Genomic DNA, 18,008 nt, shown 5'->3' on the forward strand with positions numbered 1-18,008 from the left:
AGAAATTGTATTCAGGTGAGGGTGCCCTCTGCTGGCCAGCAGAGGGAATCACGGGGTTCGTCTCCGTGACAGGGTTGTTGGGTCAATGACATGGCATATTCACTGTCATACAAGATAAGAAATTGTAATAATATTGTCATCATTTAAAATCTTTGTCTTACGTGGACCTATTGTTATAACACTGCTTTTTTATTAGATTTATTATTATTATTATTATTTACATTTTTGAGCTAAATCTCAAAATTGTCCTATGGTGTGACTGTCTCAAGGATGTTCAATAAATTACTTAAAATTAATAAAAATCATAACTAAATTACTACTAAATTAATAAAACTTTTTTACATTTAAAAAGAAAAGATGATTGTGGACTTCAGGAGAAACCCCCCTGCACTCCCCCCACTCACCATCATGAACAGCACGGTGGCTGTAGTGGAGTCATTCAGATTCCTGGGAACCACCATCTCTCAGGACCCTGAAGTGGTACAATCAATTGACTCCATGTTAAAAGGCTCAACAAAGGTTGTACCTCCTTCGCCAGCCTGAGGAGGTTGAACCCTGCCAGCGGACGTGCTTAAACAGTTCGACTCAGCCGTCATTGAAAGTCTGTCAAGTCCTGTGCAATTCCCTACTTGTCTGTTATTGGTTCAGCTTCAAAACAGACATCAAAGACTACAGAGAACGGTTCGCACCGACTGCTGAAAGAATTATTGGTGCTCCCCTCGCACCACCCTGTCAAGAACTAGTATACATCCAGAGTGAGGGGTGTGAACAGGCCTCAGCAAATCACCCTGGATCCCTCTCGTATTTCCTTCACATCCTTTATAATGCGTAAGCCAAGTACTTGCGCAATAAAGCTCTTTCTGATTCTGAATTACTGATTACTGAACAAGTATACAATTGTTAATATATACCCCAGGCATTAAATTTACAAGTGTCTATTTGATTTATTTTCCAATATTTTTCTATCCATATATTTCCTAATAGCATAGCGAACTTGCCAGTCACATTATGTTTTTTACAAAACCAGACGTCGTTTTTTTTTTTGTTGTTGTGATGTGTTGTTGTGTTGTTGTGTTGTTTACTGCATATTTGTCCAACTACCCAAATATATTTTCATTGCTATATCTTTGCAAAATCAATATCTTGGTAAAAATAAATTGGTAAAACTTTACAATTAGGTGTCATTGTAGGATGGTTGTACAGTTGTATTGATAGGCGGGGGGGTTAGGGAAACTTTAGGTATGGGGCCCCTTTTAAAAACTGCTTATGGCCCCGAAAACTCTATGGCCGGCCCCTGGACAGAAGTATGTCATTTGATGTGTACACAACAGTTGTACAACTCAGACTTGATCATTTGGACTTTTTTATGAAACAAAATCTCAGTTTTCAACTATTTGTCTCAGACTATTCGCGACTGTCACGGATTTGGTGGGGTCATTTATTTTCCCTCTCCTGAAACATTCTGAGAAACATTTAAAGAGCTCTCCAAAAATGTAGGTGAAAATGTGAATTGGGGGAAAACTGACTGCTACTCCTATTTTTCTGCCAAGGTAAAAGTAAAGAAAATGGTAGATTATAGATTTATACCATATTTTTGAAACTATTTATATACTAATATTTTATATGTTTTATATATTTTTCAAATATTTATAAGACAATGCAAAACATGCAGGTTCTATTGATTATAGTATGGTTTGAAGTTTGTTCAAATTGCCAGTTCTCTACTTGACATGGTGTCACATTGGATTTCACTCAGGAGGGGACCAGAATATTCCAAAATACATTGTTCTCAGAAAGGTTTTTAAATGGGGTCTTCCAGGGACTTTAAGAACCAGGTTTTGACATCTAGTACCCCTTTGCACTTCCCTACATCTGTCCTTATTGGGCAACCAGATCTCTCAGAGTTTATGACACTTTTGATGGTTCCTTTATTGGTCTTGTGGCTTCGCCATTCCGCCAGCATGTGCTGAATCCATCTGAGATGGTTTCGGCAGGCAGATTCCTCACAGCAAGTGGAGCAAATTGTCTTGTCATGCCCAAGTGCGACAGACACAGCTTTTCACTCTTGAAGTCAACATCAAAAATCAAAATTCACATCTTATTTAGTCTTTCTACATTTTGTCTCAGTAACATCGCCTCGGGAGCATCACAGCGCAGAAGTTAAAATGGGTTTGTGATGACGCTATTTTATATTATTAATGATATATTATTTATATTATTATCACCCAGTGATCATATTCCCTGTTGGATTTTAGTACATCTAATTTTACCTGCACCGGACTATATACCACTTTATAGCAAATCTCAGCTGCTTAATTGTTATATTGTTTGCAAAATATAACTATATTATTGCACAGTTATTTATATAGAGTTTGTACATCCAACTTTATTGCATGCATAGAGTATAAGAGATCCGCAACCGAAGCCACAGAGAAAAGCCAGTAGATGGCTTAGGATTTAAGAGGGCAGAACTGTGGGCAAGCGTTGCTGGGGACACAAGCAAAGGGGTCTGATCAACTCCAGACTGAATTGAGGGTGTCTAATGTTGAAAGAAAGAAAAAACACCCAATACATTATGATATTTGTCCCATGCATCTGCAATGTATATCTTTATAAATATATATATATGGATATATATATATATATATATTATATATATATCTATATATATATATATATATATATATAATGTTGTGTGTGGTGTGGTGTGGGTGTGTGTGTGGGGTGTTGGGTGTGTGGTGTGTGTGTGTGTGTGACACAAACCACCCCATAATGATAAAAATTCACCCAATGTTTTTGTTTTTTTAATCTACTCAAATTTTTAACCCTTTCTCAAATGGAGCTGGTCTCAGATGCTTGTCTGTGTGACATCACAAAAACAGGCCCCTCTACTATAGTTTGATTGAAGGTAGCGTTGGACTGGTGTTCTACCTTAGACCCGCCCTGAGTGAGCTGTAATCAGTCCGCCATTGTTTCACTGCTTGAGGAGTTAGGTGTAGGCAAGAATGTCTCCTAAGTGATTTAGGTATTCTTTTTTTGTAGGATGTAATAATGAACATAGCAGTCGTCATTTACTCCTGACATCTGAGCCGCTGAAGCGCAGTGGATTATGTTTGTTTTTGAAGGGAATGTGCCCCTGATCTACATAAAATGAGTCTATGTTCGCTCGCGAATCATTCATGATCCAGCTTCACCTACAGAAGAATTGAGAATACTTTTTTTTTTTTTTTTAAAGATCTTTGCAAATCACCTTTCCTAATATGTGACTTATTAGCAAGTTTCCACAATGAATTGCGGTTAAAGTAAACAGTTCCCTCAGAGAGCAGCTTGGAAGAGAGGGGTGGGGACAGCATAGCACATTTACATTTAAAAAAATAAAAATAAATAAAACTGCTGCTCTGAGCTGTTTTTAAAAATAAGGGTAAAAAATTAGTTTTTTTACACGACCACTGAGAAAATTTTAAACCAAACTCTGTTACATACTTTTTTTATTAAGACCCTAAGAATCATATCAACTTGTGAAAAAATGGGCATCCTATGACCAATTTAAAGCAAAAGTGACACATACCAAATACTAAGACATTCTCATGCCATTTTTTCTTCTTTTCAATTAAACTTTCACACAAATTGTTATTCAAATAATAAAATGTTGCATAAAATAATAAAACAATAAAGTTGAAAAATTTTCACTCATGGTCTCAGACTGTACAGGTGCTGGTCATATAATTAGAATATCATCAAAAAGTTGATTTATTTCACTAATTCCATTCAAAAAGTGAAACTTGTATATATATTCATTCATTACACACATAATGATATATTTCAAATGTTTTTATTTCTTTTAATTTTGATGATTATAAACTGACAACTAAGGAATATCCCAAATTCAGTATCTCAGAAAATTAGAATATTGTGAAAAGGTTCAATGTTGAAGACACCTTGTGCCACACTCTAATCAGGTAATTAACTCAAAACACCTGCAAAGGCCTTTAAATGGTCTCTTCAGTCTAGTTCTGTAGGCTACCAATCATGGGGAAGACTGCCTGAATTGACAGTTGTCCAAAAGACGACCATTGACACCTTGCACAAGGAGGGCAAGACAGAAACGGTCATTGCAAAAGAGGCTGGCTGTTCACAGAGCTCTGTGTCCAATCACATTAATAGAGAGTCACCCTGGAGAGGATTGTGAAACAAAACCCATTCAAAAATGTGGGGGAGATTCACAAAGAGTGGACTGCAGCTGGAGTCAGTGCTTCAAGAACCACTACTCACAGACGTATGCAAGACATGGGTTTCAGCTGGTCGCATTCCTTGTGTCAAGCCACTCTTGAACAACAGACAGTGTCAGAATGGGCTAAAGACAAAACAGGACTGGACTCCTGCTGAGTTGGTCAAAATTTATGTTCTCTGATGAAAGTAAATTTTGCATTTCTTTTTGGAAATCAGGGTCCCAGAGTCTGGAGGAAGAGAGGAGAGGCACACAATCCATGTTGCTTGAGGTCCAGTGTAAAGTTTCCACAGTCAGTGATGGTTTGGGGTGCCATGCCATCTGCTGGTTGTTGGTCCAGGTGTTTTCTGAGGTCAACAAGGTCAATGCAGCCATACACCAGGAAGTTTTAGAGCACTTCATGCTTCCTGCTGCTGACCAAATGATTGAGATGCAAGATTTCATTTTCCACCAGGGACTTGGCACCTGCACACAGTGCCAAAGCTACCAGTACCTGGTTTAAGGACCATGGTATCCCTGTTCTTATTGGCCAGCAAACTCGCCTGACCCTTAACCCCATAGAAGGAAGATGCGATATGTCAGACCCAACAATGCAGAAGAGCTGAAGGCCACTATCAGAGCAACGTGGGCTCTCATAACACCTGAGCAGTGCCACAGACTGATCGACTCCATGCCACGCCACATTGCTGCAGTAATTCAGGCAAAAGGAGCCCCCAACTAAGTATTGAGTGCTGTACATGCTCATACTTGCTTAATGTTCATACTTTTCAGTTGGCCAAGATTTTCTAAAAATCCTTTCTTTGTATTGGTATTAAGTAATATTTCTAATTTTCTGAGATACTGAATTTGTGATTTTCCTTAGTTGTCAGTTATAATCATAAAAATTAAAAGAAATAAACATTTGAAAATATTCAGTCTGTGTGTAATGAATGAATATAATACACAAGTTTCACTTTTTGAATGAAATTAATGAAATCAACTTTTTGATGATATTCTAATTATATGACCAGCACCTGTATTATCAGGGAGCGCCAAACTCGGTCCTGGAGGGCTGGTGTCCTGCAGAGTTTTGCTCCAACTTGCCTCAACACACCTGCCTGAAAGTTTTAAGCATACATAGTAAGACATTAGGTGAGTTCGACTTCATGCAGCAACTGCGCAGACCAAAGCAGTGCATGCCAGTTTCAAGCACGTCACTGTCATGTGTGGCATCAAAGTACCACAACAGCGTTTTGAGAGCAGCCAGGGTGACTCTGCTGGCGCAGTTTCTCAAGAGCGCAGGAACTCTGATGACGACACAGCTGTTTCACGATTGGCCAAATTCACCACATGACAACAATGACGTGTGTATCTAAACAATTTTTTTTTACTGTAGTCACAATGTTATATTGAGTCACATTTAATAAAAAAAAAACACTGATAAAAGCAAATATACCTCCACTTTATTGGTATTTAAATAGTATATGTTTATGTTCAAATAATGAATTTTATTCACTTCATCTGTGATAAGAGTATGCAAACACCGCAAGAGCATCACTACCTGGAGCAGAAAGTGTCCGACTTCACATCTCCGCTTTCAATACAGCCCCTGACTGCAAGCGGCTACTCTCCCTGATAGGTCTGCAGAGCGCATGAAGTCGAACACACCTTTTGGTTAGCTGGTTCAGATGTGTTTGATTAGGGTTGGAGCTAAATTCTGCCAGACACCGGCCCTCCAGGACTGAGTTTGGTGACCCCTGCTCTATATGGTCATTGTGACTTTGTTTGTCAGTGCAATCAGACACAGTCAGCTGCTTCTGCTCCAGGATAGCACATCAACACAACACCCTAGCAGAGCTGATCTTGTCTCTCTCTAACTCGAGAACACTCTCACTTTATATGTCTCTCTTTCCTCTGTCTTTCTAAAATTGACATAACCTACTCACAGAAACACACACTATCAACATGCCAAATGAAGTAGGCACTTCAGAACAATATATTATGGATGGTAACTGATATGTGCGTTCATTGAACAGACTGGGCAGCATGGTTCAAGGCTCTGCATTTCGTGCCTGTCAAGGCTTGAGTCAAACACACAAACTTCTGTGTCAAACCCATGGCTGACCTGTTTTTTTGACAGATTCCCTGCAGAAGCATCAGCAGAAAAAATCTCCAGCAGCAGGACATCAACATGAATGTGATATCTGAATCCTTCTGAAGCCTTCAGCTCCTGCAAGATAAATATGATTTTTTTTTCAATATCTTTATTAAGCTCTCAGCATAGACATTAACAGAGATTTGCACTTACAGAAACATAAGTCATATGCAAAAAAAATTAAGCATAACATCAAGCATAAAGCATATTTATTTATCATTAAATATTTATATAAATATTAAAATCAACTAAATTACTTACATATTACACCATATAAATACATACACACCCATGTACTGTATGAGTAATTAAATATAAATTTGAACAATACAGTTAAGTTAATATTAAATAATATATAACTATGAGAATATATATTAATTTTAATGCTGGAAGCTTTTACAGGCATCTAGAAACAGTTATATATTTCAAACAAGTAAAAAAAAAAAAGTAAAACAATAAATAAATAAAAAAAAAAAAAACAAAAATCCATACAATTTCAAATAAAATTACTTAACTGTCATTGTCTGCAGAACAGCCTATATTCAATAATACCAGATGCAGCAAGTTGCAACAGATTGTTCTTGTATAGTTATTAAAAAAAAAAAAAAAAAAAAAAAAAGGCTGTAAACGAGGAGGCTGAGGCCAAGTGTGAATCCATATGCAATTTATTTAAAGGGCAATCCAGAATCAGTGTCAGAAAACAGGCAGTAGTCAAAACAGTCAATCAGTCCAATCGGCAGCCAAAACAGAGGGAAATACAATAAACAAAAGTTGAGTCAAACAGGCAAGAAGTAATACACAATATCAACAGGCAATGTCAAGTCACCTTTATTTATATAGTTCTTTAAACAAAAAAGATTGCGTCAAAGCAACTGAACAACATTAATTAGGAAAACAGTGTGTCAGTAATGCAAAATGACAGTTAAAGGCAGTTCATCATTGAATTCAGTGATGTCATCATGCAGCTCAGTTCAGTTTAAATAGTATCTGTGCAATAATTTGCAATCAAGTTAACGATAGCGCTGTAAATGAAATGTCCCCAACTAAGCAAGCCCAGAGGCGACAGCGGCATGACAGATGACAGAATGGAGAAAAAAACCTTGGGAAAACCAGGGTTCAGTCTGGGGGCCAGTTCCTCCTCTGACCAGACAAAATCAGCAGTTCAATTCCAGGCTGCAGCAAACTCAGACTGTGCAGAAGAATCATCTGTTTTCATGTGGTCTTGTCCCGGTGGTCGTCTGAGACAAGGTCTTTACAGGGGATCTGTCTCTGGGGCTCTAGTTGTCCTGGTCTCCGCTGTCTTTCAGGGCTGTAGAGGTCATTTTTAGGTGCTGGATCCCCATCTGGGCTGGGATACGTACTGGATCCGGGTGACTGCAGTGACCCTCTGACTTGGCAACAGACTGGATCTGGTGGCTACGGTGACCACGGAATAATAGAGAAACAGACTAATATTAGCATAGATGCCATTCTTCTAATGATGTAGCAAGTACATCAGGTGTTATGGGAAGTGTTCCCAGTTCCGGTTGACCTAATTAATGCAGCCTATAACGGATTTGGATATTAGAAGCATATTAGTGTGTTATATTAGTGTGATTTAAACTGCAAGAGTGTGTCTGCCTCCCGAACAATGTTAGGTAGGTTATTCCAGAGTTTAGGCGCTAAATAGGAGAAGGATCTGCCACCCGCAGTTGACTTTGATATTCTAGGTATTATCAAATTGCCAGAGTTTTGAGTACGCAGCGGACGTGGAGGACTATAATGTAACAAGAGCTCGTTCGAATACTGAGGTGCTAAGCCATTCAGGGCTTTATAATTAATAAGCAAGATTTTAAAATCTATAGGATGTTTGATAGGGAGCCAGTGCAGTGTTGACAGGACCGGACTTATATGATCATACTTCCTGGTTCTAGTAAGAACTCTAGCTGCTGCATTTTGGACTAACTGGAGTTTGTTTACTAAGTGTGCAGAACAACCACCCAATAAAGCATTACAATAATCTAACTTTGAGGTCATAAACGCATGGATTAACATTTCTGCATTTGATATTGAGAGCATTGGCCGTAATTTATATATATTTTTAAGATGGAAAAATGCAGTTTTACAAATGCTAGAAACGTGGCTTTCTAAGGAAAGTTTGCTATCAAATAGCACACCTAGGTTCCTAACTGATGACGAAGAACTGACAGAGCAGCCATCAAGTCTTAGACAGCGTTCTAGGTTATTACATCCAAAGCTTTTAGGTCCTATAATTAACACCTCTGTTTTTTCAGAATTTAGCAGTAAGAAATTACTCGTCATCCAGTTTTTTATATCGACTATGCATTCCGTTAGTTTTTCAAATTGGTACGATTCGCTGGGCCGCGAAGAAATATAGAGCTGAGTATCATCAGCATAACACCGTGTTTCCTGATGATATCTCCCAAGGGTAACATGTAAAGTGTGAAGAGTAACGGCCCTAGTACTGAGCCTTGAGCTACTCCATACTGCACTTGTGATCGATATGATACCTCTTCATTCACTGATACGAATTGATGGCGGTCATATAAGTATGATTTAAACCATGCTAATGCACTTCTATTAATGCCAACAAAGTGTTCTAGGCTATGCAAAAAAATGGTGTGGTCAATACCAACTCGAACGCAGGACTAAGATCCAATAGCACTAATAGAGAGATACAACCATGATCAGATGATAAGAGCAGGTCATTTGTAACTCTAAGGAGAGATGTAACTCTCCATAGCTTGGCTTTCGTTATGGGTTAGCAGGTACACCCTACTTTTGGGTGGCATGGCACTAGAAAGAAGATCAATAGCACAATCCCAGGGACGATGAAGTGGAATTGGGTGGCCTTCATCTTGCTAAATACCTCAGCATAGTCATTGTAACAGTCTGGGACTTAAGTGGTTTGTTCGATGACAGGGCTTTCAACACTGGTAGACAGACATTGAGGTGAAATATAAGAGTGCATACAATGGGTTAAGCAGAAATTTGACCAGCGGGTTAACTCACCATGATGCCAGGAAATAACTGGGTCGGGAACTGATAGCCAAGGAAAGCCTAGGATGATTTAATTTCTTGGGGAGTCAATTACATAAAATGAGATAATGCCCCAGATAAGATGCCCATTTTGAGCCCATGCCCACTCTGTATCCCAGTAAACCCATGTGTAACCCATATGGGCGCCACATAAACATGTATGCTGGGTCTACATGATTTATGCAATTTCACACAAGCAGCAAAGGTATTGTGTTGTTATTGTACAAACTTTTTTTATACAACAGTTCAATAAATACAAAGATAATGCTGTGTTTTTATTTAAACACAAAATTGTCAGCAGAACCTTTGTGCATCTCTGAGCAACACATCATTTACTCACCCTCATGTTTTTTTTTTTTTTTTTCAAACCTGTATGACTTTCTTTTGTGGAACATAAAATAAGTTATTCTGAAGACTGTTGGTAAGCAGATTGGTTAACAATTACTTTTATTCCATGAAAAAAAAAAAAAAAAAAAAAAAACCTAAAATACTGAGATGTTTCTTAAATTATTTCCCATAGTTTATGTTTATGAAGCCTAAACAAATAAAAAAAACATCTCTCTAAAGCTATTTTTGTAATGCCTACTTGATTATTTATACATTTAACACAATAATGACTTTAAATGATCTTTTGTGGGTATTTTCACAGACAAATTTAATTTGTGATAAATTTGATTAATCAATCACCACATTATGTAATTAATTAGATTAAAATGTTTAATCGACTGACAGCCCAAATATAGATGGATAGATAGATAGATCGACAGACAGACAAAGATAGATAGATACATAGATCATACACATATACTGTACATGTACAATACTAGATGTTTACAATAAGATCTATAACATGCATTTATAAAACAGTGGGATTTTAATTTCATCCTGACTTATAATCAAGAAGTCTTGCTGGATCCTATGCCACCAAAAACAACACATGCTGTTGTTTTCAGCGCAGTTGAAGACCAAACAAGGGTTATTCTCAGGAACATGACCACTGAAATCAGAACGATAAGCCAGATGGCCGTTTGGTGGCCTGTGTACATCTAACAATGTTTCAGACAATTAGCAAGGTCACGACAAAAGATTATTGAGGATAGGTGGGCATCAAAGAGACCTCAGATGACACTATGTTTAGATAATCACTAACACTGGCATCGGGCTGCTCGCTTTTAGCTCTGGTTCAGATCACTGATGCAAACTGAGCTTTTGAACCTTTGGTTTCAGATGTGATAAGAGCCTGAACATTCGTCTCTGCCACGGGAATGTAACATTGCCCTGAAGGATTGACGAAAGTACAATGAATCAGACAACCAAAGAGGAGTTCAACAATATAGGCCTCACTCTCGTAGTAGGTGTTTGCTTATCCTGTGCAGCCCTGCGAAACACTATCAGCACGTTCATCGGCACTCCTCCAAAGCTCTTTGTGCTTTTGCATTGGCCTTTACTGAAGCAGTGTAAACGTTGAGGTATTTCATGCATCGTTTGCATCTCATTGGTGTAAAATGGGCGTCATCTGTCAGTGAACCTTGATGCTTGTGAATCATGATTACGCAACTTAAATCTTTGTAGAAACACAGTCTGTAGCCCAGCTAACATAAATATTTTCTAAGAATGTTTTGTTAACCTTTCTATTAAGTTACAAAAGCATTTTTTCTGAATGTTTCCAGTTTTTTGTTTGTTTGTTTGTTTGTTTGTTTGTTTTTTTGGTTAAACAAATGTTAAGGGAACATTCTATTGATCATTTTACAAATGTTACTTCTCTGAAAATTCAAGTAGTAACATTTAAAAAAGATAGATTAGTTGAACAGTAGCAGAAATTATTTGAAAGGAAAGTATTACATAAATCATGCATAAATAATGTTTTTGTGCTAATGTTTTGAGAACATTATTAAAGACTGGCTACTTTTAATTAAGGTTACTGGAAGAACATTGAGAGAACCTTGCCAGAACATTGGCCAAAATTCTAAGAAGCTCCCCTGTTAGCTGAGAAGCGGCACGCATTTATTAATTAATTTAGTTATTTATTTATTTTATGATGGTTAATAGTGGTTAATCAGGACTCTTTTAAACATATCAGGGTTAAAAGAGTCCTGATAGTAATCTAACTGAGGATGATGTCACGTTCCGCAGCAGTTGCAACCGATAAAATGTAAGATTGGCAAATCCTGCATGGGTGGGCACGAGAAAAAAGCCTTGCTGAGACACTGGAGCCCACTGCAGTGATCTAAAAACACATTTATTAGATATGATCTGTTTGTCTCAATAAATCAGAAGTGTAGCATACTTTATCTTCACTGGCACCTGTGAGAATGGTTGTGCACCCGGCTGTGCCAAAGATTGCAATAAAATCACACACAGTAGCGCGGATTTCGCCACATCGTGCGGCCACAAGTGGAGGGAGAGAATGTAGAGCAGCTCTGCAGTCGAGGTGAAAGGTAAGCGGGGCCATAAATCACAGGCAGTTCTAGTGTATTTCTCTCTGTGAGCCCAGAAGGAGCACATTTAAAAGCCATTAGTGATGGTGAAGCCAGCTGCACATCAGCACAAGTCGTAAATTGTTTTATTGGATGAAGTTTCTTTCTGCAAAGAGATGAGCTCAGCAATATCGATTTCCCGGCAAATGTGTGCCTTTCTATTGTGCATTCACATTTTAACATTTGCAATTCAAAAATAGTAGTAATAAAGTGATTAAAATTAAAATACAGCGTAAACAAGACATATTAATCTGTTCTAGTTCTAGAATTATGTGGGAAAAAAGGCTTTTTAACAGCTCAGAAACTAAAATTCCTCACAATGAATAAAAATGGTCAGAAATTCATCAGTATACTTGGTATTTAATCAAACTTACGAATTTGCAGTTCATATTCTGCCCTTTTGTGAGACTTTATGCACAAGCATATAAGATATCAGAATCAGAATGAGCTTTATTCGCCAAGTGTGTACAAACACACAAGGAATTTGTTGTGTGTGTGTGTGTGTGTGTGTGTGTGTGTGTGTGTTTTAGGGGCTCAATTTGTACAAACATACATACATACTGTATATTTACACTTACATTTAGTCATTTAGCAGACGCTTTTATCCAAAACGAATTACAAATGAGGACAATGGAAGCAATCAAAATCAACAAAAGAGCAATGCTATACAAGTGCTATAACAAGTCTCAGTTAGCTTAACGCAGTATACATAGCAACGGCTTTTAAATAATATAATAAATAAAAAGAAAACAGATAGAATAGAAAAAGAATAGAGCAAGCTAGTGTTAGAGGATATGAGTGTTAGAAAATATTATATATATATATATATATATATTATATTATATATATATATATATAGATATATATATAATATAATTATATATAATATTATTTAAGAATAGAATTAGAATGATTCTAAAGTTAGAGGGTCAAATAAAGATGGAAGAGATGTGTTTTTAGCCAATTCTTGAAGATGGCTAAGGACTGCTCAGATTGAGTTGGGCAGGTCATTCCACCAGGAGGGAACATTTAATTTAAAAGTCTATAAAAGTGACTTTGTGCTTCTTTTGGATCTCAAAATCAACATAAGTCCAATTGCAGAATGCAAGCTTCTAGAGGACACATAAGTCTGAAGTAATGAATTTAGGTAAAGGGGAGCAGAGCCAGTGGTGGTTTTGTAGGCAAACAACAATGCCTTGGATTTTATGTGAGGAGCTATTGGTAGCCAGTGCAAACTGAAAAAACAGAGGTGTGAAGTGCATTCTTTTCGGCTCATTAAAAATTAATCTTGCTGCCGCGTTCTGGATTAATTTTACAGGTTTGATAGAACTGGCTGGAACCTGCTAAGAGAGCATTGCAATAGTCCAGCCTGGACAGAACAAGAGCTTTAACAAGGAGTTGTGCAGCATGTTCCGAAAGAAAGGGCCTGATCTTCTTGATGTTGAATAAAGCAAATCTGCAAGACCGGACAGTTTAAGCAATGTGGTCTGAGAAAGTCAGCTGATCATCAATCATAACTCCAAGGTTTCTGTCTGTTTTTGAAGGAGTATGGTTGATGTGACTAACTGGATGGTGAAAGTGTGATGAAACGTTGGGTTTGCAGGAACCACAAGCAGTTCTGTCTTGGCAAGGTTGAGTTGAAGGTGATGGTCCTTCATCCAGCAAGAAATGCCTGTTAGACAAGCTGAGATGTGAGCAGCTCATCAGGATGGAATGAGAGGTATAGTTGAGTGTCATCGGCATAGCAGTGGTATGAAAAGCCATGTTTCTAAATGACAGAACCTAATGATGCCATGTAGACAGAGAAGAGAAGTGTTCCAAGAACTGAGCCCTGAGGCACCCTGCAACTTAGACACCTTACCTCTCCAAGATACCTTGAAGGACCTATCTGAGAGGTAAGACTCAAACCACTGGAGTGCGGTTCCTGAGATCTCCTTTTCCAATAGGGTTGACAGGAGGATCTGGTGGTTAACCATGTCAAAAGCAGCGGACAGATCAAGCAAGATAAGTATTGAAGATTTGGATTCCGCTCTTGCCAGTCTTAGGGCTTCAACAACTGAGAGCAAGGCAGTCTCAGTTGAATGTCCACTTCTGAAGCCAGATTGGTCACTGTCAAGAAGGTTGTTCTGTGTGAGAAAGGCAGAGACTTGGTTGAACACAGCTTGTTCAAGTGTTTTTGCAATGAAAGGAAGAAAGGAAACTGTTCTGTAGTTCTCTAAAAGAGATGGGTTGAGAGTGGGTTTCTTAAGTAGTGGAGTTTTACGAGCCTTTCTAAATGTTGAGGGAAAAACACCAGTGTGGAGGGATATGTTAATTATGTGAGTGAGTGCAGGTACAACTGTAGGAGAAATGGCTTGAAGGAGATGAGATGGAATAGGATCAAGCGGACAAGTAGTAGGATGATTAGATTTAGCTTTGAATGACTAATAACAGAAGTAATGAAATCTGCTGTTTACAGCAGACTGGCAATTTATTTTATTTTTTATTTATTTATTTGTTCTGCACGGATATCACATGGATACAGTACAAGGAGGGGAACGAAACCCAATTGGGTTTATACAGAGTTCCACTCCACTTACATGAATAAACAAAAAAAATTCCAGAGACCAATAGAAAAAGAAAGTAGTGTATTAGCAGACATTGGCAAAGTGTGTAGGTTGTTAGGATTGCGCTGCCTACAGTGTGTGATGCATTGTTTGCGAGTGGTAGTGATAGTAGGAATCTGGAAACACATAGTAAGAATTGGTTATAAAAAATAAAACAGAAGTGAAACAAGTAGTAGGAAAAAGGATTAATCAAAACAATACATATATCCCTTGCCGGTGTCCCTGCCCGGTGGAGTTGCACGGTAGAGTTGATGGTATTTACACTCTTCGGTCTTCACACAAGGAGGAATTAACAGGAGGCCTGCCGCGACCACTGCTGCGGTATACTAACCTTTTTTATACCCGTCAGACAAAATGGAAATTGAATTCAGCTGAACACACTTTACTGTTTATCACAACAAAGGCCTAAGCAAGCGCACAACACTGACAAGGTATATGACATTAAGAACATAAAGAACATTTTAATAAGTAAAACTAAGGGAAGATAAATAATAATAATAATATTAATAATAATAATAATAATGTGGTATGCGTATGGAACAGAAGATTTATGTACATATTTGTGCATTATTTACTGTATATACAACTGTATAAATAAAAATATGTTTATGTATTTAAATATTACATAATACTTAAGAGAGATGCAATAATTAGCTATTAAGAAATTAAATTACAGAAGACAGGTAATTATTTCCGTGTTAGCTGTTTAAGCTGGAGATGGCATTGGGGGATATTTGTTTTTATGCTTAGATGTTCTAGTGCACAGAAATCTGTAACGCCTCCCTGAGGGGAAAAGTGCATACAGGTTGTGGCTGAGGTGAGAGGGGACTGTGATGATGTTACCTGCCCTTTACCTTCCTCTGGATTTGTAGATTCCTGAAGGTTGGGCAGGTGCACCAATTACCCTCTCATCTGTCTTAACAGTCTGTTGCAGTCTTCTTATATCTGATTTGCTGGCTGACCCAAACCAGTTATAGAAGTGCATAGAGCCGACTCAATAAAAGCTGAGTAAAACTGTGTCTTCTGTGCCTGTGGAAGGTTGAACTTTTTCTGTTAATGAAGTAAGTGCAACCTCTGCTGGGCCTTTTTTCACAATGGAGTCAATGTGATTGTCCCACTTCAGGTCCTGTGAGATGGTGGTGCTCACGGCGCAGTTCATGATGGTGAGAGGGGGAGTGCAGTTTTTTTTTTTTTTTTCCTAAAGTCCACAATCATCTCCACAGTTTTGAGTGTGTTCAGCTCCAGGTTCTTGTGATCCTCATGTACATATATACATATGAGCTGAGTCTCTCTCATGATATATCTGTGTGTACGTATAATGGCCTGTTGACATTAGGCATCCATTTGTCTTCTCCTGAAGTCACACAGCTGTGTTCAGTCCAAACATGAGTTGCCCACCAACCTTGTATCCAGCCATGACAACTGAAGAACTCACACCGGTTGAAATCTAATTGGATGAGCTGCATTCAGAGCCATTTGTTCTATATTAATGCATCAAATCTACACATCTACAATATTGCTCAGAGTCAGTCTAATGAACTCCAAGTCACCACAATGTCACTTCCATCACATCTCAGATAATGTGCAGTGTCCAACAACATTCTGCAATAGATGGTCCCAGCTAAAAAAGGATATGTTCTAAGAAGATTTGGCTAAAGTTTCCAAAATGTTATTTCTGAATGTTGTCAACAAAAATGTTTAACATAATTTATTTTATTTTTATTTTTTTATTGGTTATGTGAATGTTAAAGACAACATTAAGGGGAACATCCCATTTTGTTATTTTGCAAACATTATGGGAATGAATGTTGCTTTTGAATGCTATCTGAACCATCTTAGGTGAAAGACCAATTAAACATTTTCAGAAAAACTTTCCATAAACAGTGTATATATAATGGTTTTTGTGCTAACATTTTGAGAATGTTATTAAATATCATTATTCTATTAAAATTACTGGAAGAATATTTGTTCAAAACTTTGAGATACTTGGCAAAACATTCTGAGAATATTCCCTGTTAGCCGAGGTGATAGAAATGATAATTTCAGCCTATTTGGCATTAAAAATTGGACTGCTTTGTCTTGCTAAGGTATCTTAAATATATCAAATTAAATAATATTTTATATTTATCATCATCTTAAAAATATAGTAACCAATATTTTTGGTAACACTTTACAATAATGTTCCATTTCTAAACACTAGTTAATTCATTAGTTAGCATGGACAATCAATGAAAAATCATTTAAAGCATTTATTAATTATTTAATGTTAATTTCAATATGTACTAATACATTATTGAAATCTGTATCTGTTAATATTGCTTTTTGGAGATGAGCAAACATGTCCCCACATGGATAATGATACTGATATTCTTATTCTTTTAATAAAAGAATAAAAAGTAGATAGAAAATAAATAGAATAGAAAGAGCTAATGTTAGTGGGTCAAGTTATTTTTTTATCATATAATAATTAAAATGAAACAAGTAGATAGAATAGAAATCGAGAATAGAGAGTTATTAGTGGTGTGCACGACTAAATTATAGTCGATTATATAAAAACGGTCGCGGTAATTGATTACTCGTTGTAAATGAATAGACATTGAATAGTTTTTTATCAATAAACGTGTAATTAACTAATTAATTAATAGCCTAATGCAACATTTACACAACATACGTAAACTGTCAAAACTTTATAATTATGACAATACATATTTTAATTTTCATGTAACCAGTTTTTGTATCTGTAACAGTCACAAAAGTATTAGTATCTGTTTTCGGATAAAACCAGGTGTCGTACAGTTACCTGATAAGACCGTTATGACTATCTTTTTTTCCCATAGTTATCACTGAAAAAATATGCTGCGTTAAAGTAAAATAATTATTAATTAAAAAAAAAATTAATCATATAAGCAGAGATGTCATGACAAACGTTTAGTGATCATTTCAACACGACTGAATGAATTCAAGGCACACATTTTCATTACGCAGAATTCTCTAAGCGAGTCTTTTTGAACTTCACTAAACAAATATGCATGTGCCACGCAAACCAGCAAAAGATAAAGAAGCAAACATAGAAAATCTATCTGCATCTAAGTTGATTATTAGCCTACTTTTAAGAGAGAACTGGTTTGGTTTTTGAGAGACTGGGGCGCGCAACGCGGCTGTTTGATTGGTAAGCGCTGTGTTTATTCCATTCATTCATGTATCATTTCGTAGCCTACGGTTTAAATAATTGCCTTTTAAATATATACAAATAATATAACGTGTATGATGTATTATTATTGGTGATATTACTCTTGCAAAGCTCTGATTTCTGAGAGATGCACGGAGAGGCAACATCAATGCGGTTTTTGATTTGTGCTCTTTTTGTTCATAAAGTTTATATTCATTCACTTCACACTCGTGAATTTAGAGGTCTGTGTATAATATTGCGCTGATCTCCTGGCTCAACTGTTATCTAGCAAACACCGAACTGTGCCAGCCTCACCCGAACATTCAGGCAGAATTATTCCTTATCCGTTATTCGT

Source organism: Cyprinus carpio, chromosome A1 (assembly GCF_018340385.1).
Source record: "Cyprinus carpio isolate SPL01 chromosome A1, ASM1834038v1, whole genome shotgun sequence".
NCBI classification, from domain to species: domain Eukaryota; kingdom Metazoa; phylum Chordata; class Actinopteri; order Cypriniformes; family Cyprinidae; genus Cyprinus; species Cyprinus carpio.